This window comes from Oncorhynchus mykiss, chromosome 18 (genome assembly GCF_013265735.2).
Source record: "Oncorhynchus mykiss isolate Arlee chromosome 18, USDA_OmykA_1.1, whole genome shotgun sequence".
Lineage (NCBI taxonomy): Eukaryota > Metazoa > Chordata > Actinopteri > Salmoniformes > Salmonidae > Oncorhynchus > Oncorhynchus mykiss.
The window spans coordinates 9,647,511-9,673,639 of NC_048582.1; the positions used below are offsets into that span (position 1 = coordinate 9,647,511).

General features: G+C 44.8%; 1 protein-coding gene across 2 annotated transcripts in view; it reads right to left on the reverse strand.

Annotated features, from left to right (window-relative positions):
• LOC110496916 (semaphorin-5B-like) overlaps nt 1-26,129 on the reverse strand; it is a 101,793-nt gene that overhangs the window by 60,570 nt on the left and 15,094 nt on the right. The window lies entirely within an intron of this gene.

Sequence of the window (26,129 nt, forward strand, 5' to 3'; positions counted from 1 at the left end):
TATAGAATAGTTTAGTGTAGAAATGTTTAGAATAGAATCGTTTAGTTTAGTATAGAAAAGTTTAGTATAGAATAGAATACCGGAGCACCAAGTCTAGGACCAAAAGGCTCCTCAACAGCTTCTAGCACCAAGCCATAAGACTGCTGAACAATTCATAAAATCGCCACCGGACAATTTACATTCACTCTCCCTTTTGTACACTGCTGCTACTCGCTGTTTGTTTGTTACCTATGCATAGTCACTTCACCCCAACTACATGTACAGATTACCTCAACTAGCCTGTACCCCTGCACACTGACTCGGTACAGGTGCCTCCTGTATATACCCCCCCCACACTGACTCGGTACAGGTGCCCCCTGTATATACCCCCCCCACACTGACTCGGTACAGGTGCCCCCTGTATATACCCCCCCCACACTGACTCGGTACAGGTGCCCCCTGTATATACCCCCCCCACACTGACTTGGTACAGGTGCCCCCTGTATATACCCCCCCACACTGACTCGGTACAGGTGCCCCCTGTATATACCCCCCCCCACACTGACTTGGTACAGGTGCCTCCTGTATATACCCCCCCACACTGACTTGGTACAGGTGCCCCCTGTATATACCCCCCCACACTGACTCGGTACAGGTGCCCCCTGTATATACCCCCCCCACACTGACTTGGTACAGGTGCCTCCTGTATATACCCCCCACACTGACTTGGTACAGGTGCCTCCTGTATATACCCCCCCACACTGACTCGGTACAGGTGCCCCCTGTATATACCCCCCCACACTGACTTGGTACAGGTGCCCCCTGTATATACCCCCCACACTGACTTGGTACAGGTGCCTCCTGTATATACCCCCCCACACTGACTTGGTACAGGTGCCTCCTGTATATACCCCCCCACACTGACTCGGTACAGGTCCCTCCTGTATATACCCCCCCACACTGACTTGGTACAGGTGCCTCCTGTATATACCCCCCACACTGACTTGGTACAGGTGCCTCCTGTATATACCCCCCCACACTGACTCGGTACAGGTGCCCCCTGTATATACCCCCCCACACTGACTTGGTACAGGTGCCCCCTGTATATACCCCCCCACACTGACTTGGTACAGGTGCCTCCTGTATATACCCCCCCACACTGACTCGGTACAGGTCCCTCCTGTATATGCCCCCCCACACTGACTTGGTACAGGTGCCTCCTGTATATACCCCCCCACACTGACTCGGTACAGGTCCCTCCTGTATATACCCCCCCACACTGACTCGGTACAGGTGCCTCCTGTATAAAGCCTTGTTGTTGTTATTCTTATTGTGTTAATATTTATTATGACCTTTTATGTTAGTCTACATCATAAATATGTTCTTCTTCTTGATCTGCACTGTTGGTTAAGGGCTTGTAATTAAGCATTTCACAGTAAAGTCTACACTTGTTGTATTCAGGGGGATGTGGGCTTGTAAGTAAGCATTTCACGGTAAAGTCTATACTTGTATTCGGCGCATGTGACAAATAAAGTATGATTTGATTTGAATAGTATAGAATAGGTTAGTATAGAATAGTCTAGAATAGTGTAGAATAGAATAGTATAGAATAGTGTAAAATAGAATGTATAGAATAGTATAGTATAGTCTAGAATAGTGTAAAATAGAATGTATAGAATAGTATAGTATAGTCTAGAATAGTGTAAAATAGAATGTATAGAATAGTATAGTATAGTCTAGAATAGTGTAAAATAGAATGTATAGAATAGTATAGTATAGTCTAGAATAGTGTAAAATAGAATGTATAGAATAGTATAGAATAGTGTAGAATAGAATAGTATAGAATAGTCTAGAATAGAATAGTGTAAACTAGAATAGTATAAAATAGTATAGAATAGTCTAGAATAGAATAGTGTAGAATAGAATAGTATAGAATAGTCCAGAATAGTGTAGAATAGAATAGTATAGTATAGAATAGTCCAGAATAGTGTAGAATAGAATAGTATAGAATAGTCCAGAATAGTGTAGAATAGAATAGTCTAGAATAGAATAGTCTAGAATAGAATAGTGTAGAATAGAATAGTCCAGAATAGAATAGTGTATATTAGTCCATCAGAGACTGACATTCTTCTTCTGTTCTGCTCCCAACACCCCCAAGACGGACAGACTCAAATAATTACACTACATCTGTTACTGTAAACTTCTGGTGTAGTTATTCAACCGTGTGTCTCTCCTGCATGTTGTGGGCACAGATGTGGAACCCTCCTTCCTCTTTAAAGATGTGGAGCAAGTGAAGGGAGAAGGAAGCATCAAGCGTAAGTTGCTGCAGTGCTAAACATCTGGCCCTAGCTAGCTGCTCACAGCAGCCTCGGAGACCACTGGAGTTGGCAACTTGGCACAAGTCCAGTCTAAAACCATCTGGGTGCTTAATGCCCCACTATCACCATGGGCATCAGCAGACGCTGGCACACACACTGTACATCACTGAGGAAAACACACACACACAATCGTGCTTGCACACGGACACACACTCACGGACACTCACGGACACGCACGGACACACACACACACACACACACACACACGCTCCTTCTCACATTCCCTCTCTCCCCAATGTCCTTGTTGTAGTGCTGAAGGACTGGAGAGTTTGTAACAAAGTAAAGTTGATCATTAATGTTGGCAGTGAAGCATAAGAGGCGTTCAGACACAACTGTAATGACTTGGTGTTTGGGCGCCAAGCAGCTGCCAGGGGTGGGTGTGTGTGTACATGATCAGAGTCAGGTATCTTGGATGAGAGAAGGGAGGGTCTCCTTCTGTTGATTATGGCAGTAGATACAGTAGGTTGTCATGGTAACAACATGTATTGCTGATGGAGATGATTAGTGATGTGGATGATTATGAACAGATGCATTTTTTTATAGAGTGTCTTAATTAGGAGTTTGTGATGTAGCCTATACATGTTGTACACTGAGGGTACAAAACATTAGGAACACCTTCCTAATATTGATTAACAAAACATTAGGAACACCTTCCTAATATTGATTAACAAAACATTAGAAACACCTTCCTAATATTGAGTTGCACCCCCTTTTGCCCTCAGAACAGCCTCAATTCGTCAGGGCATGGACTCTGCAAGGTGTTGAAAGTGTTCCACAGGGAAGCTGGCTCGTGTTGACACCAACGGTGTCACGACTTCCACCGAAGTCGTCTCCTCTCCTTGTTCGGGCGGCGTTCTCCTCTCCTTGTTGGGGCGGCGTTCTCCTCTCCTTGTTGGGGCGGCGTTCTCCTCTCCTTGTTCGGGCGGCGTTCTCCTCTCCTTGTTGGGGCGGCGTTCTCCTCTCCTTGTTCAGGCGGCGTTCTCCTGTCCTTGTTGGGGCGGCGTTCTCCTCTCCTTGTTCCTTTCGGGGTTCGGCGGTCGACGTCACCGGCTTTCTAGCCATCGCCGCTCCATTTCTCATATTTCCATTTGTTTTGTCTTGTTCCATTACACACCTGGTTTTCATTCCATAATTACTGCATGTGTTTTTGGCACGTTATTGTTCTTATGTGCTGTCATTTTTGGACCGGATTTAAAGTGTGCCTGTTTCTTACACTCTGTGGAACCCAGACACAGTCCAAACCCTCCTACCACCCAGCCAGCAATAAATCAATCATGCAACACAACTTTTGATTATAGGCTTTACTCCAGGCCCTCTGTTGTCTCTAATTGGCCTTTGGATCTAAGTCCTGACCAGGCAAGTTACTCATTAAACTGCTGCCCTACACAGTGTGTGCATCCCAAATGGCACCCTATTCCCTATAGAGTGCACTACCTTGGACCAGAGCCCATGCAATACAGTCTTGAAGAACCATGAATCAAACTGGACAATAGAGGCTAGTAGTCCGTGTCAGAGTCTCACAGCTGGGCAACTTCTAGCCAATGACTCTCCACCAGTTATGAATAGATGTTAGATCTCAGCAGTGGTGGAAAAACTACTCAATTGTCATACTTGAGTAGAAGTAAAGATACCTTAATAGAAAATGACTCAAGTAAAAGTGAAAGTCACCCAGTAAAATACAACTTGAGTAAAAGTCTATAAGTATTTGGTTTTAAAATATATTTAAGTATCAAAAGTAAATTAAATTGCTCAAATGTATCAAAAGTAAAAGTATATTTTTTATTGAGACGGATAGCCAAGGGCACACTACAAAACTAATTTACAAAGAAGCATTTATGTTTAGTGAGTCCACTAGGTCAGAAGCATTAGGGATGACCAGGGATGTTCTCTGGAAGTGTGTGAATTGGACCCTTTTCCTGTCAAAATGTAAATAAGTACATTATTTTCTTTAGGAATGTAGTGAAGTAAAAGTTGCCAAAAATATGAATAGTAAAGTAAAGTACGAATACCCCAAAAAACTACTTAAGTAATACTTTAAAATATGTTTACTTAACTACTTTCCACCACTGGATCTCAGTATGGAGAAGTGTTTAGTATGTTTAGTATGAAGAAGTGTTTAGGCTCCACCAGTTAGAGAGAGAGAGAATAGCAGTAGTTCAGAGCTCATGATTGACTCCAGTTAGGGGAGAGTAGGGGCTGGTCCAGACAGACAGGAGAGAGTAGAGGCTGGTCCAGACAGACAGGAGAGAGTAGGGGCTGGTCCAGACAGACAGGAGAGAGTAGGGGCTGGTCCAGACAGACAGGGGAGAGTAGAGGCTGGTCCAGACAGACAGGAGAGAGTAGGGGCTGGTCCAGACAGACAGGAGAGAGTAGGGGCTGGTCCAGACAGACAGGAGAGTAGAGGCTGGTCCAGACAGACAGGAGAGAGTAGGGGCTGGTCCAGACAGACAGGAGAGAGTAGGGGCTGGTCCAGACAGACAGGGGAGAGTAGGGCCTGGTCCAGACAGATAGGGGAGAGTAGGGGCTGGTCCAGACAGACAGGAGAGAGTAGGGGCTGGTCCAGACAGACAGGAGACAGTAGAGGCTGGTCCAGACAGACAGGGGAGAATAGGGGCTGGTCCAGACAGACAGGGGAGAGTAGGGGCTGGTCCAGACAGACAGGGGAGAGTAGGGGCTGGTCCAGACAGACAGGGGAGAGTAGGGGCTGGTCCAGACAGACAGGAGAGAGTAGGGGCTGGTCCAGACAGACAGGGTAGTGTAGGGGCTGGTCCAGACAGACAGGAGAGAGTAGGGGCTGGTCCAGACAGACAGGAGAGAGTAGGGGCTGGTCCAGACAGACAGGAGAGAGTAGGGGCTGGTCCAGACAGACAGGAGAGAGTAGGGGCTGGTCCAGACAGACAGGAGAGAGTTGGGGCTGGTCCAGACAGACAGGGGAGAGTAGGGTCTGGACTGCTCTGTAGCCTGTTTTTTTTTGAGGCAGACATGGCCCTGATAGGAGGGTGTCTGTAGCTGTAACCCTAACACCCACACACCTTCCCCACACACACACCCCCTCCACGTCTTCTAATGAGCGTTACCCGTTCTCCTCTCATTCTCCCTCCACTCTCTCCAGACCCCCTAAAGTCAGGTCTGTATTGACCATGTCTAATCCACCTCAATGGCCCAGACCCACAAAATCCCTCTAAAGCCTACTCCCAAACCAGGGGTGGCATCTCTAGAGCCCTCTATGATCCAGCTCCATTCAGATATGAGCCTGAACCAAAGAGAGGAAGAGAGAGGGAAAGAGACGGGAAAGGGAGGGAGGAGAAAAGGAGGGAGCGAGGAGAAAAGATGAAGACAGAGAACAATGTGTTGTAAAAGCACATAAAGCTCCTTTATACGGATGCCAAGTCCTTTTATGGACGTATCAAATGTGATCATCTGTGAAAGATGAGACAGTCTAACTACTGGGTAGAGCGAGAGATGATGTGTCAACCATGGTGAAAACCCCCTGATGGAAGGAGTGGATAAGTGCTGCGTTGGTGGCCTGTCTGGGACAGCCGTGGGACTACAGTACTGTATATACTGGAACAGTGAGGATGTGCTGCTAACAGGGCGTAATGACCAACAAACAGCATGTTTAAAGTCAACGCTTAATGAAGGCTTCGTAAACCCTTTATAAGGCCTTCGTAGATGCTTCACAAAGGTTTTATAAGCAAAGTCACACTATATAACAGGCGTTAAGGATATATCTGGATATGTGGTATAACCCTTTTTCCCATCCTTTACATACCATTTATTGATTAATGATCTGTGAAGCGTCTGTGAAGGTCTTAAAAAGGCTTTTAAATGGTTGCTTGGTTTAAAGTGGGACCACAGCTTTTACATGGAATGACAAGGCACTCTCTCTGGAGAGGGAGCAGAGCAAGGCCTGGCAGACAGAATCTATCCCCCCCTTTCTCTCACAGCCATGAGATGCTTTACATGTTTTTGGCCAATGAAAGTCTAGACACAACAACTACCACACCATACTGGCAGTTCCTAGAAATGTGTCTTGTTAAAGGTTTCAGAATGTCAACTATTTCACTTATGGCTAATTCTCAGAGAAGTGTTCCTTCTATCAATATATTACTAACATTGTAACTACATTAGCACTTGGTTGTACAGGGGTTTCAGCAGACTCTGAACTAATGCCTCATTTGGGAAATGAAATGTTGTCTTCATGGACGAAACAGAGTGGAATTAAAAGGATTTGGAAATCGACAAATAGTGAGGATCTGGAGTGAAGTTTGAAGAAAAAGTATAAATCTGATAAACCAGTCAATGTGTGAGAAATGACACCACAATATACACCATTATGCTGCTACCTTTATCCACCATTATGCTGCTACCTTTATACACCATTATGCTGCTACCTTTATCCACCATTATGCTGCTACCTTTATCCACCATTATTCTGCTACCTTTATCCACCATTATGCTGCTACCTTTATCCACCATTATGCTGCTACCTTTATCCACCATTATGCTGCTACCTTTATACACCATTATGCTGCTACCTTTATCCACCATTATGCTGCTACCTTTATACACCATTATGCTGCTACCTTTATACACCATTATGCTGCTACCTTTATACACCATTATGCTGCTACCTTTATCCACCATTATGCTGCTACCTTTATACACCATTATGCTGTTCCCATTATACACCATTATGCTGCTACCTTTATACACAATTATGCTGCTACCTTTATACACCATTATGCTGCTACCTTTATACACCGTTATGCTGCTCTCATTATACACCATTATGCTGCTACCTTTATACACCATTATGCTGCTCTCATTATACACCATTATGCTGCTACCTTTATACACCATTATGCTGCTACCTTTATACACCATTATGCTGCTACCTTTATACACCATTGTGCTGCTGCCTTTATACACCATTATGCTGCTCTCATTATACACCATTATGCTGCTACCTTTATACACCATTATGCTGCTCTCATTATACACCATTATGCTGCTACCTTTATACACCATTATGCTGCTCTCATTATATACCATTATGCTGCTACCTTTATACACCATTATGCTGCTCTCATTATACACCATTATGCTGCTACCTTTATACACCATTATGCTGCTCTCATTATACACCATTATGCTGCTCTCATTATACACCATTATGCTGCTACCTTTATACACCATTATGCTGCTACCTTTATACACCATTATGATAATATATTTTGGTCAGGGCTCCCTTGACAAATATATCCCTATCTTAATGATAATAAATAAATACAATGCACTTCTCATAATGAAAACTCTTTATGAGACCAAAACACTACGTTTTCCTGAATGTTTCCTGAATAAAAAACAAAATAACTAATTGTATTCACTTCAATTATTGACTAATTGTATTCACTTCTCAGAAAAGAGGACCAAAAAAAAGTATACACTTAAGATACTTACATGGACAAAACAAGTATACACTTAGATACTTACATGGACAAAACAAGTATACACTTAGATACTTACATGGACAAAACAAGTATACACTTAGATACTTACATGGACAAAACAAGTAAACACTTAGATACTTACATGGACAAAACAAGTACACACTTAGATACTTACATGGACAAAACAAGTATACACTTAGATACTTACATGGACAAAACAAGTAAACAACTAATGTTCTCCAGTCCCAGTCCAGGCTCCAGTGGCCTGCTACTAACTGATCTTTCCCCAGATGTTTCCCTGTGAATCACCAGTGTGTAAGTCTTTATTGATTTCCTGCCCTGACCTGTTGTGTTCCGTTGTTCCCTCTAATGCTGTAGCTAAACACTGGCCTGTGAAGTCTCTCCTCACACTCACTCTGTCCCGGATAAAAGGCTGCTCCTACTGGCAGGCTCCCACGACTAGTCGCTGTTTTAACTCAACCTAACATTCTACATGCTGGCAAGGTGTCTGTTTAAAACCACATAAACAAGATTACTTTGCTAATCTGAACAGTGAGTGGAGTAGGATAATGTATTCATTATTTCCTTAAGAAAGCAGGGAGCCTCGTCTCTGCTGGACAGGGACAACAGAGTAGCCTTTCCATAACCACACCATTACTATCAAGCAACATCTTCAAGACACACATTTACATGACAACAATGAGATGAATCAGTGAGATATTAATGATATATTGTACTTTATAAACTGGGTGGTTTGAGCCCTGAATTCTGATTGGCTGAAAGCCATGGTATATCACACCGTATACCACGGGTATGTCAAAACATTTAGTTTTACTGCTGTAATTACATTGGTAAGCAGCTTGGTATTGCTTGGTATTGGTACAGCTTGGTATTGGTATGCAGTGTTATACAATGGGTGGGTCTAATACTGGATGCTGATTGGTTAAAACCGCATTACAGCTGGTGTCTATTCCACAAGTTACCACCGGCTAAATCTATGATGTTGAAATGCCTATTTACTCTGTTCCATCTGACTGTGCAATCCACTGTCTCATCAGCCCAGCCAGGCAATTTATATACTAGATCTACCCTCTAAAAAACATCTAGACATTATCTCCCATTTCTTTTAGACTAACATTTGGTTTTCAACAGCGCAGATTTGTAATAAACTTGCCGTCTGTCTCTATGACATTTTAAACATTGTTTCAATATTGAAATTCGATCTCCAGGTTAACTAGGGTAATGAATATGTCGGGAGTCAGGACGAGACAGACAGACTGGCAGCTTTTCTCAGCCAGCTGAAATCATGAATCAGGAACATTTCTATGGATATATACAAAGAAATACAGTTAGTTTGCTGTCATTCCAGCTTCAGTTTGAAGTGATTGTGTTAGCTGTGTAGTTGGCTAGCTCCTCTGAACAGTGTCCTGGAGAGAGAGCAAATGTTCTGTGCCAGGCGAAATTTCTCATCATTAGCTCATTGTTATAGACGTATTCAAATAAAATCACTAGACAACAGCTTAAACAAACGCAAATGCAGCTACTTTGCTATTATTCTAGCTGCACGTGACTGTGTTCGCCGAATTTGGCACGCTAGCAAGCAAGGTATAAGAACGTTGGCAGCCATCATTAGAACAAACAACTCCACAGATTTAGAACAAAGAAACTTAACGACTGGGTCAGACAAACGAACGGGACCATATACCATGGAAGGATCAAATAGTACGAATACATTCATCAAAAGAATGTGTTTAATGAAAATATGTCAGTCATTATTTGAATATGTCGGTAACCCGTAGTTATAAAAGTGAAAATGGGGGAGGGAGGGGGGTCAATGTGTCACGACTTCCGCCGAAGTTGGCTCCCCTGCCTGTTCGGGTGGTGCTCGGCGGTCGTCGTCACCGTCCTACTAGAAGTTGGCTCCCCTGCCTGTTCGGGTGGTGCTCGGCGGTCGTCGTCACCGTCCTACTAGAAGTTGGCTCCCCTGCCTGTTCGGGTGGTGCTCGGCGGTCGTCGTCACCGTCCTACTAGAAGTTGGCTCCCCTGCCTGTTCGGGTGGTGCTCGGCGGTCGTCGTCACCGTCCTACTAGCCGCTACCGATCCCTTTTTCGTTGGTTTTGTCTTATTAGTTTCACCTGTGTATATTTTAGTTTAATTAACATCCTTATATGTAGTAGTTTGACCCGCACTTGTTTTGTGGGGGATTGTCTTTATGTTACGTGTGTACATATTAGGTCGTGGTGTATTTTATTTTCTATACTGGACACCCTGTGGTTTTGGGTTGTCTGGTATAGTGTCCTGCGCCCTGTATTGTATTGGGCTTATCAGTTTGGTGTGCAATAGTAAAGCACTTTACTCCGTTACTCTCTCTCTGCTGTCTCACAGCAGGAAAATATTGATGCAGCAACAGGGTGATCAAATTAAGATCCTACATACATGCCTCCCATTCAAGCCTTTATGTACCTTCCACGAAAACCAACAATACAGCAAAACAGCATGATAACTTCTGTCTTCTTGACTTCTAAAGGCTTGATGCAAGTCTCTATCTACCTTGTGCTTCAGAGTGGTACAGCTGAGCCTGGATAATGGTCCCTGTCTCCCTGAGTCCCTGCATCCCTGAGTCCCTCTCCCTGAGTCCCTGCCTCCCTGAGTCCCTGAGTCCCTGTCTCCCTGAGTCCCTGTCTCCCTGAGTCCCGGTCTCCCTGAGTCCCTGTCTCCCTGAGTCCCTGCCTCCTTGTCTCCCTGAGTCCCTGTCTCCCTGAGTCCCTGAGTCCCTGTCTCCCTGGTCCCTGAGTCCCTGCATCCCTGAGTCCCTGTCTCCCTGGTCCCTGTCTCCCTGTCTCCCTGGTCCCTGAGTCCCTGTCTCCCTGAGTCCCTGTCTCCCTGAGTCCCTGTCTCCCTGAGTCCCTGAGTCCCTGTCTCCCTGGTCCCTGAGTCCCTGTCTCCCTGAGTCCCTGGTCCCGGAGTCCCTGCATCCCTGAGTCACTGCATCCCTGGTCTCCCTGGTCCCGGAGTCCCTCAGCTAATGGCTGCTATCAGGCAGAAGAGAGAGCATTCAGCCCAGGATTCAGACTTGACACCTTCCTACTGTGACTGCATCCCAAAGGGCACCCTGACCCAACATCAGCATCTAATGTCAACCTCACCCTACACCGTTGGCTACAGTGTGAGAGGCAGGTCATTGTGTGGGTGGGTCACTGTGCCCCTTCTCCAACAGAGAGAATGACCTGGACTCTGGAGGCTGAAGGCCCTGGCTGCAACCTGCTGGGTGCTCAGCAGTTGTGAACTTGTGATGATTAATGAACCAACTAGTGCTGCCATTCCATTTCTGAACTTGCCTTTGTTGCTAGAAGAGCTCTGGCTGTGAGAGGGGGCAGAGAGAGAGACAGACAGACAGAGGCACAGAGGGGCAGAGAGAGGCAGACCCAGGCGAGGCCCAATGTTCTGACTGCTTTGTTCGTTGACTTGAATAGGGGAACAGGTGTCAGCTCCCTCCAGGTTTTTTTTTTGTACTGAATCACGGCAACTTCTTGACACGTAAATGACGCAATTACAAGGGGACTGAGGCTGGGTAACTGGGTAGCCGATTGACAGGGGTTTTGCCCCAATCAGACCTGTGTTCAAATAGTGTTTGTTTTCTTTCAAATGCTGTGAGGGTTTGATTGAGCCTAACTGGAGATGCCAGATGGACGGGGTTTGCAGTTTGCAATTTTGGGACTATTTTGTTAGTTACATTGCGCCAGGCAAGCACAGCTAAAGTATTTAAAAGAAAATGAATACTATTTGAAGCCAGGTCTGTTGACGATCCAAATCATTCACACACACACACACACACACACACACACACACACACACACACACACACACACACACACACAGGGCTTTATATGGGATTATGAGAGTGTGTGACAGCTCTGTGAGGGTGCCTCTGTGTTTCCCACACTCCCCGGGGAGAACCCCACTGTCCTGGAGAAGGACTGTACTACCACGTGGCTGTGCACCCCACCAGACATGCCAGGGGTCTTTTCACAGTCCCCAGGCCCAGAACAAATTCCACGAAACGTACAGTATTGTAAAGACCCATGAGCGCATGGAACTCCCAACCATCTTATATACAGTATTATACAGAGACATGAGTGCATGGAACACCCTTCCATCTTACAGTATTATACAGAGACATGAGGGCATGGGACTAACTGGTTGTGTGTATGTAATGGCATGTGACCTACTGGTGTGTATGTACTGGCATGTGACCTACTGGTGTGTATGTAATGGCATGTGACCTACTGGTGTGTATGTAATGGCATGTGACCTACTGGTGTGTATGTACTGGCATGTGAACTACTGGTGTGTATGTAATGGCATGTGACCTACTGGTTGTGTGTATGTAATGGCATGTGACCTACTGGTGTGTATGTACTGGCATGTGACCTACTGGTGTGTATGTAATGGCATGTGACCTACTGGTTGTGTGTATGTACTGACATGTGACCTACTGGTTGTGTGTATGTAATGGCATGTGACCTACTGGTGTGTATGTACTGACATGTGACCTACTGGTTGTGTGTATGTACTGACATGTGACCTACTGGTTGTGTGTATGTACTGACATGTGACCTACTGGTTGTGTGTATGTACTGACATGTGACCTACTGGTTGTGTGTATGTACTGACATGTGACCTACTGGTTGTGTGTATGTACTGACATGTGACCTACTGGTTGTGTGTATGTACTGACATGTGACCTACTGGTTGTGTGTATGTACTGACATGTGACCTACTGGTTGTGTGTATGTACTGACATGTGACCTACTGGTTGTGTGTATGTACTGACATGTGACCTACTGGTGTGTGTATGTACTGACATGTGACCTACTGGTGTGTGTATGTACTGACATGTGACCTACTGGTGTGTGTATGTACTGACATGTGACCTACTGGTTGTGTGTATGTACTGACATGTGACCTACTGGTTGTGTGTATGTACTGACATGTGACCTACTGGTTGTGTGTATGTACTGACATGTGACCTACTGGTTGTGTGTATGTACTGACATGTGACCTACTGGTTGTGTGTATGTACTGACATGTGACCTACTGGTGTGTGTATGTACTGACATGTGACCTACTGGTGTGTGTATGTAATGGCATGTGACCTACTGATGTGTATGTAATGGCATGTGACCTACTGGTTGTGTGTATGTACTGACATGTGACCTACTGGTTGTGTGTATGTACTGACATGTGACCTACTGGTTGTGTGTATGTACTGACATGTGACCTACTGGTTGTGTGTATGTACTGACATGTGACCTACTGGTGTGTGTATGTACTGACATGTGACCTACTGGTTGTGTGTATGTACTGACATGTGACCTACTGGTGTGTGTATGTACTGACATGTGACCTACTGGTGTGTGTATGTACTGACATGTGACCTACTGGTGTGTGTATGTACTGACATGTAACCTACTGGTTGTGTGTATGTACTGACATGTGACCTACTGGTTGTGTGTATGTACTGACATGTGACCTACTGGTTGTGTGTATGTACTGACATGTGACCTACTGGTTGTGTGTATGTACTGACATGTGACCTACTGGTTGTGTGTATGTACTGACATGTGACCTACTGGTTGTGTGTATGTACTGACATGTGACCTACTGGTTGTGTGTATGTACTGACATGTGACCTACTGGTTGTGTGTATGTACTGACATGTGACCTACTGGTGTGTGTATGTACTGACATGTGACCTACTGGTGTGTGTATGTACTGACATGTGACCTACTGGTGTGAAGGAATAAACAAAACACTGTTTTAGGAAGTGGACAAACATGCCGATCTAAAACAGGAGATTAGAAGTCGTTTTATTTTTAATGCCACTATGTTACGTGTTCTGTGAGCCGTTTAAAAACTCTGTTCTGACTCTTAACTACTGCTACTCCTAAACAGAACCCCTCTCTATAGCATACCAGACCCACTCTCTATAACAGACCCCTTCTATAAACCAGCCCCCTCTCTATAGCATACCAGACCCCCTCTCTATAACAGACCCCTTCTATAAACCAGACCCCCTCTCTATAGCATACCAGACCCACTCTCTATACCAGACCCCCTCTCTATAGCATACCAGACCCCCTCTCTATAACAGACCCCTTCTATAAACCAGACCCCCTCTCTATAGCATACCAGACCAACTCTCTAAGCCAGACCCCCTCTCTATACCAGACCCCCTCTCTATACCAGAGGTATACCAGACACCCTCTCTAAGCCTCTCTATAGCAGACCCCTCTCTAAACCAGACACCCTCTCTAAACCAGACCCCCTCTCTAAACCAGACCCCCTCTCTATAACAGACCCCCTCTCTATAACAGAACCCCTCTCTATGCCAGGCCCCCTCTCTAAACCAGACCCCCTCTCTATACCAGACCCACTCTCTAAACCAGACCCCCTCTCTATAACATACCAGACCCCCTCTCTATAGCAGACCCCATCTCTATAGCAGACCCCCTCTCTAAACCAGACCCCCTCTCTATACCAGACCCCCTCTCTATACCAGACCCCCTCTCTAAACCAGACCCCCTCTCTATAACATTCCAGACCCCCTCTCTATAGCAGACCCCATCTCTATAGCAGACCCCTCTCTATAGCAGACCCCCTCTCTAAACCAGACCCCCTCTCTATACCAGACCCCCTCTCTATACCAGACCCCCTCTCTAAGCCAGACCCCCTCTCTAAGCCAGACCCCCTCTCTATACCAAACCCCCTCTCTAAGCCAGACCCCTGTCTATACCAGACCCCTTCTCTAAGCCAGACCCCTGTCTATACCAGACCCCCTCTCTAAGCCAGACCCCCTCTCTATACCAGACCCCCTCTCTAAGCCAGACCCCCTCTCTATACCAGACCCCCTCTCTATATCATTGACCCCTGTCTATACCAGACACCCTCTCTAAGCCATACCCCCTCTCTAAGCCAGACCCCCCCTCTATAGCAGACCCCTCTCTATAACAGACCCCCTCTCTATACCAGACCCCTCTCTATAACAGACCCCCTCTCTATAACAGACCCCCTCTCTATACCAGACCCCCTCTCTATACCAGACCCACTCTCTAAACCAGACCCCCTCTCTATAACATACCATACCCCCTCTCTATAGCAGACCCCATCTCTATACCAGACCCCCTCTCTAAGCCAGACCCTTGTCTATACCAGACCCCCTCTCTATACCAGACCCCCTCTCTATAACAGACCCCTGTCTATACCAGACACCCTCTCTAAGCCATACCCCCTCTCTAAGCCAGACCCCCTCTCTATAGCAAACCCCTCTCTATAACAGACCCCCTCTCTATACCAGACCCCTCTCTATAACAGACCCCCTCTCTATAACAGACCCCCTCTCTAAGCCAGACCCCCTCTCTATAACAGACCCCTTCTCTATACCAGACCCCCTCTCTATACCAGACCCCCTCTCTATACCAGACCCCCTCTCTAAGCCAGACCCCTGTCTATACCAGACCCCCTCTCTATAACAGACCCCTGTCTATACCAGACACCCTCTCTAAGCCATACCCCCTCTCTAAGCCAGACCCCCTCTCTATACCAGACCCCTCTCTATAACATACCACCTCTCTATAACAGAGCCCCTCTCTATACCAGACCCCCTCTCTATACCAGACCCCTCTCTATAACATACCAGACCCCCTCTCTATAGCAGACCCCATCTCTATAGCAGACCCCTCTCTATAACAGACCCCCTCTCTATAACAGACCCCCTCTCTATACCAGACCCCCTCTCTATACCAGACCCACTCTCTAAACCAGACCCCCTCTCTATAACATACCATACCCCCTCTCTATAGCAGACCCCATCTCTATAGCAGACCCCTCTCTATACCAGACCCCTCTCTAAGCCAGACCCCTGTCTATACCAGACCCCCTCTCTAAGCCAGACCCCCTCTCTATACCAGACCCCCTCTCTAAGCCAGACCCCTGTCTATACCAGACCCCCTCTCTCTATACCAGACCCCCTCTCTAAGCCAGACCCCTGTCTATACCAGACCCCCTCTCTATAACAGACCCCTCTCTATAACAGACCCCCTCTCTATAACAGACCCCCTCTCTATAACAGACCCCCTCTCTATACCAGACCCCCTCTCTATACCAGACCCACTCTCTAATCCAGACCCCCTCTCTATAACATACCATACCCCCTCTCTATAGCAGACCCCATCTCTATAGCAGACCCCTCTCTATAACAGACCCCCTCTCTAAGCCAGACCCCCTCTCTATAACAGACCCCTTCTCTATACCAGACCCCCTCTCTATACCAGACCCCCTCTCTATACCAGACCCCTCTCTAAGCCAGACCCCTGTCTATACCAGACCCCCTCTCTAAGCCAGACCCCCTCTCTATAACAGACCCCTGTCTATACCAGACACCCTCTCTAAGCCATACCCCCTCTCTAAGCCAGACCCCCTCTCTATACCAGACCCCTCTCTATAACAGACCACCTCTCTATAACAGAGCCCCTCTCTATACCAGACCCCCTCTCTATAACATACCAGACCCCCTCTCTATAGCAGACCCCATCTCTATAGCAGACCCCTCTCTATAACAGACCCCTCTCTAAGCCAGACCCCCTCTCTAAGCCAGACCCCCTCTCTATAACAGACCCCCTCTCTATAACAGACCCCCTCTCTATACCAAACCCACTCTCTAAACCAGACCCCCTCTCTATGCCAGACCACCTCTCTATAGCAGACCCCATCTCTATAGCAGACCTCTCTCTATAGCAGACCCCCTCTCTATACCAGACTCCCTCTCTATACCAGACCCCCTCTCTATAGCATACCAGACACCCTCTCTAAGCCTCTCTATAGCAGACCCCCTCTCTATAACAGACCCCCTCTCTGTACCAGACTCCATAAAGCCTACATACCACCACTAGGCCCTGTTCAGTGGGGAAGAAAATGTTAGTGAAATGACAATAAATGATCCGAACTCCTCCAATAACAATAACACATATTTTTAGTTTTCGACTGCAAAACGTTTTGCTATGCTGGTTCCCACTGAATGCAACCTAGTATTATTGGAGCCAAGTGGGCCATTCAGAAACGTTGTGGGATGGTTGCGTTCTCACAGTTCAGTCAGGCATGTTAACCATCACATCGTTTAACCACAGGAAGGAATCTTTCACCCACATGATCTTTAACCTGGCCACTAACTATCACCACTTAGCCGTTCTTTAGAACAACAAATCATTTTCCCCTTTCCTTCCCTCCAGGCCTCCACCTACATAAATCATTCCATAAATATATAATTTCAGACATAAATCATTCCATAAATATATCATTCCAGACATAAATCATTCCAGACATAAATCATTCCATAAATATATCATTCCAGACATAAATCATTCCATAAATATATCATTCCAGACGTAAATCATTCCAGACATAAATCATTCCAGACGTAAATCATTCCAGACATAAATCATTCCATAAATATATAATTCCAGACGTAAATCATTCCATAGATAAATAATTCCATAAATATATAATTCCAGACATAAATCATTCCATAAATATATCATTCCAGACGTAAATCATTCCAGACATAAATCATTCCAGACGTAAATCATTCCAGACATAAATCATTCCATAAATATATAATTCCAGACGTAAATCATTCCATAGATAAATAATTCCATAAATATATAATTCCAGACATAAATCATTCCATAAATATATCATTCCAGACGTAAATCATTCCAGACATAAATCATTCCATAAATATATAATTCCAGACGTAAATCATTCCATAGATAAATAATTCCATAAATATATCATTCCAGACATAAATCATTCCATAAATATATCATTCCAGACGTAAATCATTCCATAAATATATCATTCCAGACATATATCATTCCATAAATATATCATTCCAGACGTAAATCATTCCATAAATATATCATTCCAGACGTAAATCATTCCATAAATATATCATTCCAGACATAAATCATTCCATAAATATATCATTCCAGACGTAAATCATTCCAGACGTAAATCATTCCATAAATATATAATTCCAGACATAAATCATTCCAGACATAAATCATTCCATAAATATATCATTCCAGACATAAATCATTCCATAGATAAATCATTCCAGACATAAATCATTCCATAAATATATCATTCCAGACATAAATCATTCCATAGATATATCATTCCAGACATAAATCATTCCATAAATATATCATTCCAGACGTAAATCATTCCAGACATAAATCATTCCATACATAAATCATTCCATAGATAAATCATTCCAGACATAAATCATTCCATAGATATATCATTCCATAGATATATCATTCCATAGATATATCATTCCATAGATATATCATTCCATAGATATATCATTCCATAGATAAATCATTCCATGCTTAATATGAAGTTTATCTGCAGAATTTGTATAACGCTGAAATCTCTCTCTCACTATCCATCCATTGTAATGGATCATATTCACAGAGTATACACATGGTAGGAAAACAGACATTGTAATGGGTCATATTCACAGAGTAAACACATGGTAGGAAAACAGACATTGTAATGGAATCATATTCACAGAGTAAACACATGGTAGGAAAACAGACATTGTAATGGATCATATTCACAGAGTAAACACATGGTAGGAAAACAGACATTGTAATGGATCATATTCACAGAGTAAACACATGGTAGGAAAACAGACATTGTAATGGAATCATATTCACAGAGTAAACACATGGTAGGAAAACAGACATTGTAATGGAATCATATTCACAGAGTAAACACATGGTAGGAAAACAGACATTGTAATGGATCATATTCACAGGGTATACACATGGTAGCAGAACAGACATTGTGGACACGTTCCCCTGCCCAGGTGTTGTTGATACTTGCCAGAGCTTACAACACCTGGATAGGTATTTTACCTATCAGCTAACCATCATCTGTTATTGCAATCTGGTGCCCTACGGCATAGTCGATGACGTGGCACACAATCATTGGGTTTGGGGAACAGGCGTTCGGTCACGGCTCAACCCTGAAATCAGGAAACAGCCATTGTAGCCGAACCCTGATGGATCTATAGAACTGCCAAGTTGTTGACTGAACGGAGTGGTGTGAGTTTCTGAAACTAATGCAGATCGATGACATGGCAATGAAGCGTCACAATTTCCCAATTCAGAGGTCTTTTCTCCTTTTTCTCTTCAGTAGAGAGAATACAATGAGAGAGTTCTCACACTGACCCCTCAGGTGACCGTGAGGTCTCTGTGTTGGACACTACACTCAACACTTGTTCATACTCAGTCACATTACCAGATTTCTAAAATGACACAAACGTTCCTGACTTTGATATACTGACCCCCTATGTCTATGTGGTCCTGTCTTGATGTTTTATAAGGACTCCCTATGTCTATGTGGTCCTGTCTTGATGTTTTATAAGGACTCCCTATGCCTATGTGGTCCTGTCTTGATGTTTTATAAGGACTCCCTATGTCTATGTGGTCCTGTCTTGATGTTTTTGCTTACTGTCTATATTATAATATTATCTATATCTATAATATATTTAATATATTCTGTATTAGAGCACAATAAGAAAAGGGAAAACTTATTTGCTTCCTAATTTAGGAGCCACTCCTCCTCTCTGGGAAGGATTGGACTCCTTCCAAACATGATTAAAAGGAATGGGTAGGACCCACTGGCCCCGCAACCCCCAAATTCCACCCGGAACAAAGAGGGTCGCAAAACAACAGCCCTCCTCCTAAACACATCGCTCTAAAATGAACTTCTGGGCTTCCTCATCCTCACTGCCCAACTAGGCTGCTGTATGAGACTGTATTATTAGGCTACAGCTAACTAATAAAACCCAGACCCTCAGAGTCTGAACAGGGGTGTCCCACATTTTGTTAGGTCAACTCAAATGTGACTATGAATATTTCCTCAACGCCAAGAAATGTCTGAGGCGGTGTGATGTTTTTTTTGTGTATTTTTTCCCTCCAAGGTCCTTCCTCCTCGTGTGAAAGCCTCCTCTGTTAGACATGCCAAGTATCTGCCAATGGTGGCTCTCTTTTACAAGTGAATGGACTTGTTTAGCCACAGTTAAAAGACACACTAACATGCCATGGCTGAAACACAATGGCTGCGTGGGTCATTTGCCAAAGCTAATGATGCTACTTTGTCTGGACTAGCCTAGGAGACTAGGGAGGGAGATAACCGAATGATAAACAGGACTAGACTGGGGAGAGATAACAGAATGATAAACAGGACTAGACTGGGGAGAGATAACAGAATGATAAACAGGACTAGACTGGGGAGAGATAACAGAATGATAAAATGGACTAGACCAGGGGGAGAAACATAATTATAAACAGGACTAGACTGGGGAGAGATAACAGAATGAGAAACAGGACTAGGAGGCTGGGGGAGATAACAAGTTGATAAACAGGACTAGACTGAGGGGATATAGCAGAATGATAAACTGGACTATGAGACTAGGGGGGAGATAACAATGATAAACAGGACTAGACTGGGGGGATATAGCAGAATGATACACAGGACTAGGAGGCCGGGGGAGATAGCAGAATGATAAACAGGACTAGGAGGCTGGGGGAAGATAACAGAATGATAAACAGGACTAGGAGGCTGTGGGGAGATAACAGAATGATAAACAGGACTAGGAGGCTGTGGGGAGATAACAGAATGATAAACAGGACTAGGAGGCTGGGGGGAGATAACAGAATGATAAACAGGACTAGGAGGCTGGGGGGAGATAACAGAATGATAAACAGGACTAGGAGGCTGTGGGGAGATAACAGAATGATAAACAGGACTAGGAGGCTGGGGGGAGATAACAGAATGATAAACAGGACTAGGAGGCTGGGGGGAGATAACAGAATGATAAACAGGACTAGGAGGCTGGGGGGAGATAACAGAATGATAAACAGGACTAGGAGGCTGTGGGGAGATAACAGAATGATAAACAGGACTAGGAGGCTGGGGGGAGATAACAGAATGATAAACAGGACTAGGAGGCTGTGGGGAGATAACAGAATGATAAACAGGACTAGGAGGCTGGGGGGAGATAACAGAATGATAAACAGGACTAGGAGGCTGGGGGGAGATAACAGAATGATAAACAGGACTAGGAGGCTGGAGGGAGATAACAGAATGATAAACAGGACTAGGAGGCTGGGGGGAGATAACAGAATGATAAACAGGACTAGGAGGCTGGGGGGAGATAACAGAATGATAAACAGGACTAGGAGGCTGGGGGGAGATAACAGAATGATAAACAGGACTAGGAGGCTGGAGGGAGATAACAGAATGATAAACAGGACTAGGAGGCTGTGGGGAGATAACAGAATGATAAACAGGACTAGGAGGCTGGGGGGAGATAACAGAATGATAAACAGGACTAGGAGGCTGGAGGGAGATAACAGAATGATAAACAGGACTAGGAGGCTGTGGGGAGATAACAGAATGATAAACAGGACTAGGAGGCTGGGGGGAGATAACATAATGATAAACAGGACTAGGAGGCTGGAGGGAGATAACAGAATGATAAACAGGACTAGGAGGCTGGGGGGAGATAACAGAATGATAAACAGGACTAGGAGGCTGGGGGGAGATAACAGAATGATAAACAGGACTAGGAGGCTGGGGGGAGATAACAGAATGATAAACAGGACTAGGAGGCTGGGGGGAGATAACAGAATGATAAACAGGACTAGGAGGCTGGGGGGAGATAGCAGAATGATAAACAGGACTAGGATGCTGTGGGGAGATAACAGAATGATAAACAGGACTAGGAGGCTGGGGGGAGATAGCAGAATGATAAACAGGACTAGGAGGCTGGGGGGAGATAGCAGAATGATAAACAGGACTAGGATGCTGGGGGGAGATAACAGAATGATAAACAGGACTAGGAGGCTGGGGGGAGATAGCAGAATGATAAACAGGACTAGGATGCTGTGGGGAGATAACAGAATGATAAACAGGACTAGGAGGCTGGGGGGAGATAGCAGAATGATAAACAGGACTAGGAGGCTGGGGGGAGATAGCAGAATGATAAACAGGACTAGGATGCTGGGGGGAGATAACAGAATGATAAACAGGACTAGGAGGCTGTGGGGAGATAACAGAATGATAAACAGGACCACAGCTGCACTGCTCTCTCTAACTCCCTCTTATCTGCATATCTTTCTTCTGCTTCAAATCACATGAAGGAAACATTTGAATAAACGGGCTAAACAATCTGTGATGCAACATGGATTAGACACGTACACACATAGAATATTACAAAGATAATAACAAAGTGACAAAGGAGGATTTAAAAATAGACACTTGGAGAGATGATAAGGAAAGGTTTTGCCAGTAGAGCAGTGTAGTTGGTCAAATCAGAGAACCCTCGTGTTAACGACTCTAAGCAGAGTACTGGAGGCTACAGCCCAGTGAGCTAAAAAACTAAGACATTTATTTTTAACATATTTTCAACCAAAAATATGTTTTTCAACGTCTTTTGCTCACAGGGAGAGCATTACAACGAGTAAGTCACTACATCACACGCTGCAACTACAGTTTGTCAAACTAGGAGTACAACAGAGAATCAAATCAGCACATGTTTTGATTATCAGTGTTGGTGCCTGGAAGAGCATTTCATATTGTTTATCTGTCCAGCTGCTGCAACAGTAAAGCTGTTTTTGACCCCATAATTTAAAACAAAAAGGAATTGCATTATTGTGCATTGGATGATCATGTTTAATAATACATTATTGTGCATTGGATGATCATGTTTAATAATACATTATTGTGCATTGGATGATCATGTTTAATAATACATTATTGTGCATTGGATGATCATGTTTAATAATACATTATTGTGCATTGGATGATCATGTTTAATAATACATTATTGTGCATTGGATGATCATGTTTAATAATACATTATTGTGCATTGGATGATCATGTTTAATAATACATTATTGTGCATTGGATGATCATGTTTAATAATACATTATTGTGCATTGGATGATCATGTTTAATAGAACACGGATGAGAATAACATCTTCTGAATAAACAGCTTCTAACGGATTTATCAAGTGCAACGTGTGACTCTTTGCCTTACCACGCGCCCTTCCAGCAGCTGTAGAGACAACACAGACATTAGCCATGGATCCACCACAGTGCCCACCACCTCCTCCCCTCCCCATTCCAGCACACATGCTTCAGTCAGACAGACAGCAGAACAAAGGGCATGGTTCCCACAGCAGGAGAGAGCCCTGGGGTGACGGCACAGATGGGATACTGATCCATACACGCTCACACTGACAGACAACAGTGTGTCCAATAACATCCGGTTTGTAGACGCAGGAGAGACGGAGGGGGGGGGGGGGGGGGGTACAGTGATATGGGAGTGATGTTCATCAGGGTTGGGGCAGTTCCATTCAGAAAAATGTTTCTTACTGAAAAGCCATAATTTAACTGTATACATCCTAAACTTCCTAAATTAATTAACAGACAAACCAGGTCACATGGACAGTCCTTCACTGGCCAATGAGGGAGGGGGAAAAAACAGACAAACCAGGTCACATGGACAGTCCTTCACTGGCCAATGAGGGAGGAGGAAGCAGCACAGCATCACAGACACTCATTCTTAGAGGGCACCTACATTAAAGAGCAGCAGTAAAATAACAATAGCGAGACTATATACAGAGTACAGAGTCAATGTTAGTCGAGGTAATTGAGGTAATATGTACATGTAGATGGAGGGCAATACCAATAGTCTGGGTAGCCATTTGATTAGATGTTCAAATAAACCAGAGCATATTTTCATGTATCAACCCTCCAGAAACATTGAAGGAGAGAGAGAGAGAGAGAGAGAGAGAGAGAGAGAGAGAGAGAGAGAGAGAGAGAGAGAGAGAGAGAGAGAGAGAGAGAGAGAGAGAGAGAGAGAGAGAGAGAGAGAGAGAGAGAGAGAGAGAGAGAGAGAGAGAGAGAGAGAGAGAGAGAGAGAGAGAGAAACATTGTAACCCATCAGCACACAAACTGGCTGGCCGCTCCCTCCACCGTAAAGGGGGAGTTGTGAGCAGCAAAGCATTCCTCGCTTGTGAAAAACAAACCGTTAACTTTCTCAATGGAGTGGGGGTGTGAGTGTGTGCTGAGAAAGAGACGGGAGGGAAGGAGGGATGGAGGGAGGGGGGCATGGGGCTGCCCAACTGTGCCCGCTCTGAGCCAGACAGAGAGGTTGGGGGAGGAGGATGGGGGAAGGGAGGAGGGGGAGAGGAGGAGGAGGAGAGGAGGGGGATGGGGGAAGGGAGGAGGGGACTGTTTATTCCCTGGACCATTTATACAGTACCTCCTGCCTCTCTACAGTGCCTTCGGAAAGTATTCAGACCCCTTGACTTTATCACATTTTGTTAGGTTATAGCCGTATTCTAAAATTGATTAAAAAAAAAATTCCCCTCATCAATCTAGGTGTTATACCCCATAATGACCAAGCAAAAACAGTTTTTGAGAATTTTTTGCAGATTTATTACAAATAAAAAACTTAAATATGACATTTACATAAGTATTCAGACCCTGTACTCAGTACTTTGTTGAAGCACCATTGACAGCGATTACAGCCTTGAGTCTTTTTGGGTATGACACTACAAGCTTGGCACACCTGTATTTGGGGAGTTTCTCCCATTCTTCTCTGCAGATCATCTCAAGCTGTCAGGTTCAATGGGGAGCATTGGTGCACAGTTTTTTTCAGGTCTCTCCAGAGACGTTCGATCGGGTTCAAGTCCGGGCTCTGGCTGGGCCACTCAAGGACATTCAGAGACTCGTCCCAAGCCACTCCTGCGTTGTCTTGGCTGTGTGCTTAGGTTTGTTGTCCAGTTGGAAGGTGAACTGTCGCAACAGTCTGAAGTCCTGAGCTTCTCTGGATCAGGTTTTCATCAAGTTTCTCTTTGTACTTTGCTCGGTTCTTCTTTGCCTCAATCCTGACTAGTCTCCCAGTCCCTGCCGCTGAAAAACATCCCCACAGTATGATGCTGCCACCACCATGCTTCACCGTAGGGATGGTGACAGGTTTCCTCCAGATGTAACGCTTGGCATTCAGGCTTATGAGTTCAATCTTGGTTTCATCAGACCAGAGAATCTTGTTTCTCATGGTCTGAGAGTCTTTAGGTGCCTTTTGGCAAACTCCAAGCGGGCTGTCATGTGCCTTTTTACTGAGGAGTGGCTTCCGTCTGGCCACTTTACCACAAAGGCCTTATTGGTGGAATGCTGCAGAGATGGTTGTCCTTCTGGAAGGTTCTCCCATCTCCACAGAGGAACTATGGAGCTCTGTCAGAGTGAGCATTGGGTTCTTGACCACCTCCCTGACCAAGGCCATTCTCCCCCAATTGCTCAGTTTTGCCGGGCGGCCAGCTCTAGGAAGAGTCTTGTTGGTTCCAAACTTCTCCCATTTAAGAATGATGGAGGCCAGAGTGTTCTTGGGGACCTTCAATGCTGCAGAAATGTTTTGGTACCCTTCCCCAGATCTGTGCCTCGACACAAACCTGTCTCGGAGCTATACGGACAATTCCGTCGACCTCATGGTTTGGTTTTTGCTCTGACATGCACTGTCAACTGTGGGACCTTATATAGACAGGTGTGTGCCTTTCTAACTCATGTCCAATCAATTGAATTTACCACAAGTGGACTCCAATCAAGTTGTAGAAACATCTCAAAGATGATCAATGGAAACAGGATGCACCTGAGCTCTTTTTCGTGTCTTTAATTAATCAATTGTAGAATAAGGCTGTAACGTAACAAAATGTGGAAAAAGTGAAGGGATCTGAATACTTTCTGAAGGCCCTGTATGACAGGAAGTCAGGTTTACACAGACACTACTGCTATAGCAGTTGTTGACATCACACCTTAGTAAGGGCTGTTCTCTGACAACTGTCTGTCTGTCTGTCTGTCTGTCTGTCTGTCTGTCTGTCTCGCTGTCTGTCTGTCACGCTGTCTGTCTGTCTGTCTGTCTGTCTGTCAGTCAGTCAGTCAGTCAGTCAGTCGGTCTGTCATGCTATCTGTCTGTCTGTCTGTCTGTCTGTCTGTCACTCTGTCTGTCACTCTGTCTGTCACTCTGTCTGTCACTCTGTCTGTCACTCTGTCTGTCACTCTGTCTGTCACTCTGTCTGTCTGTCACTCTGTCTGTCACTCTGTCTGTCACTCTGTCTGTCACTCTGTCTGTCTGTACCACTGCTGCCTTCTCGCTACCACTTGAAATTAAATGTAAAGA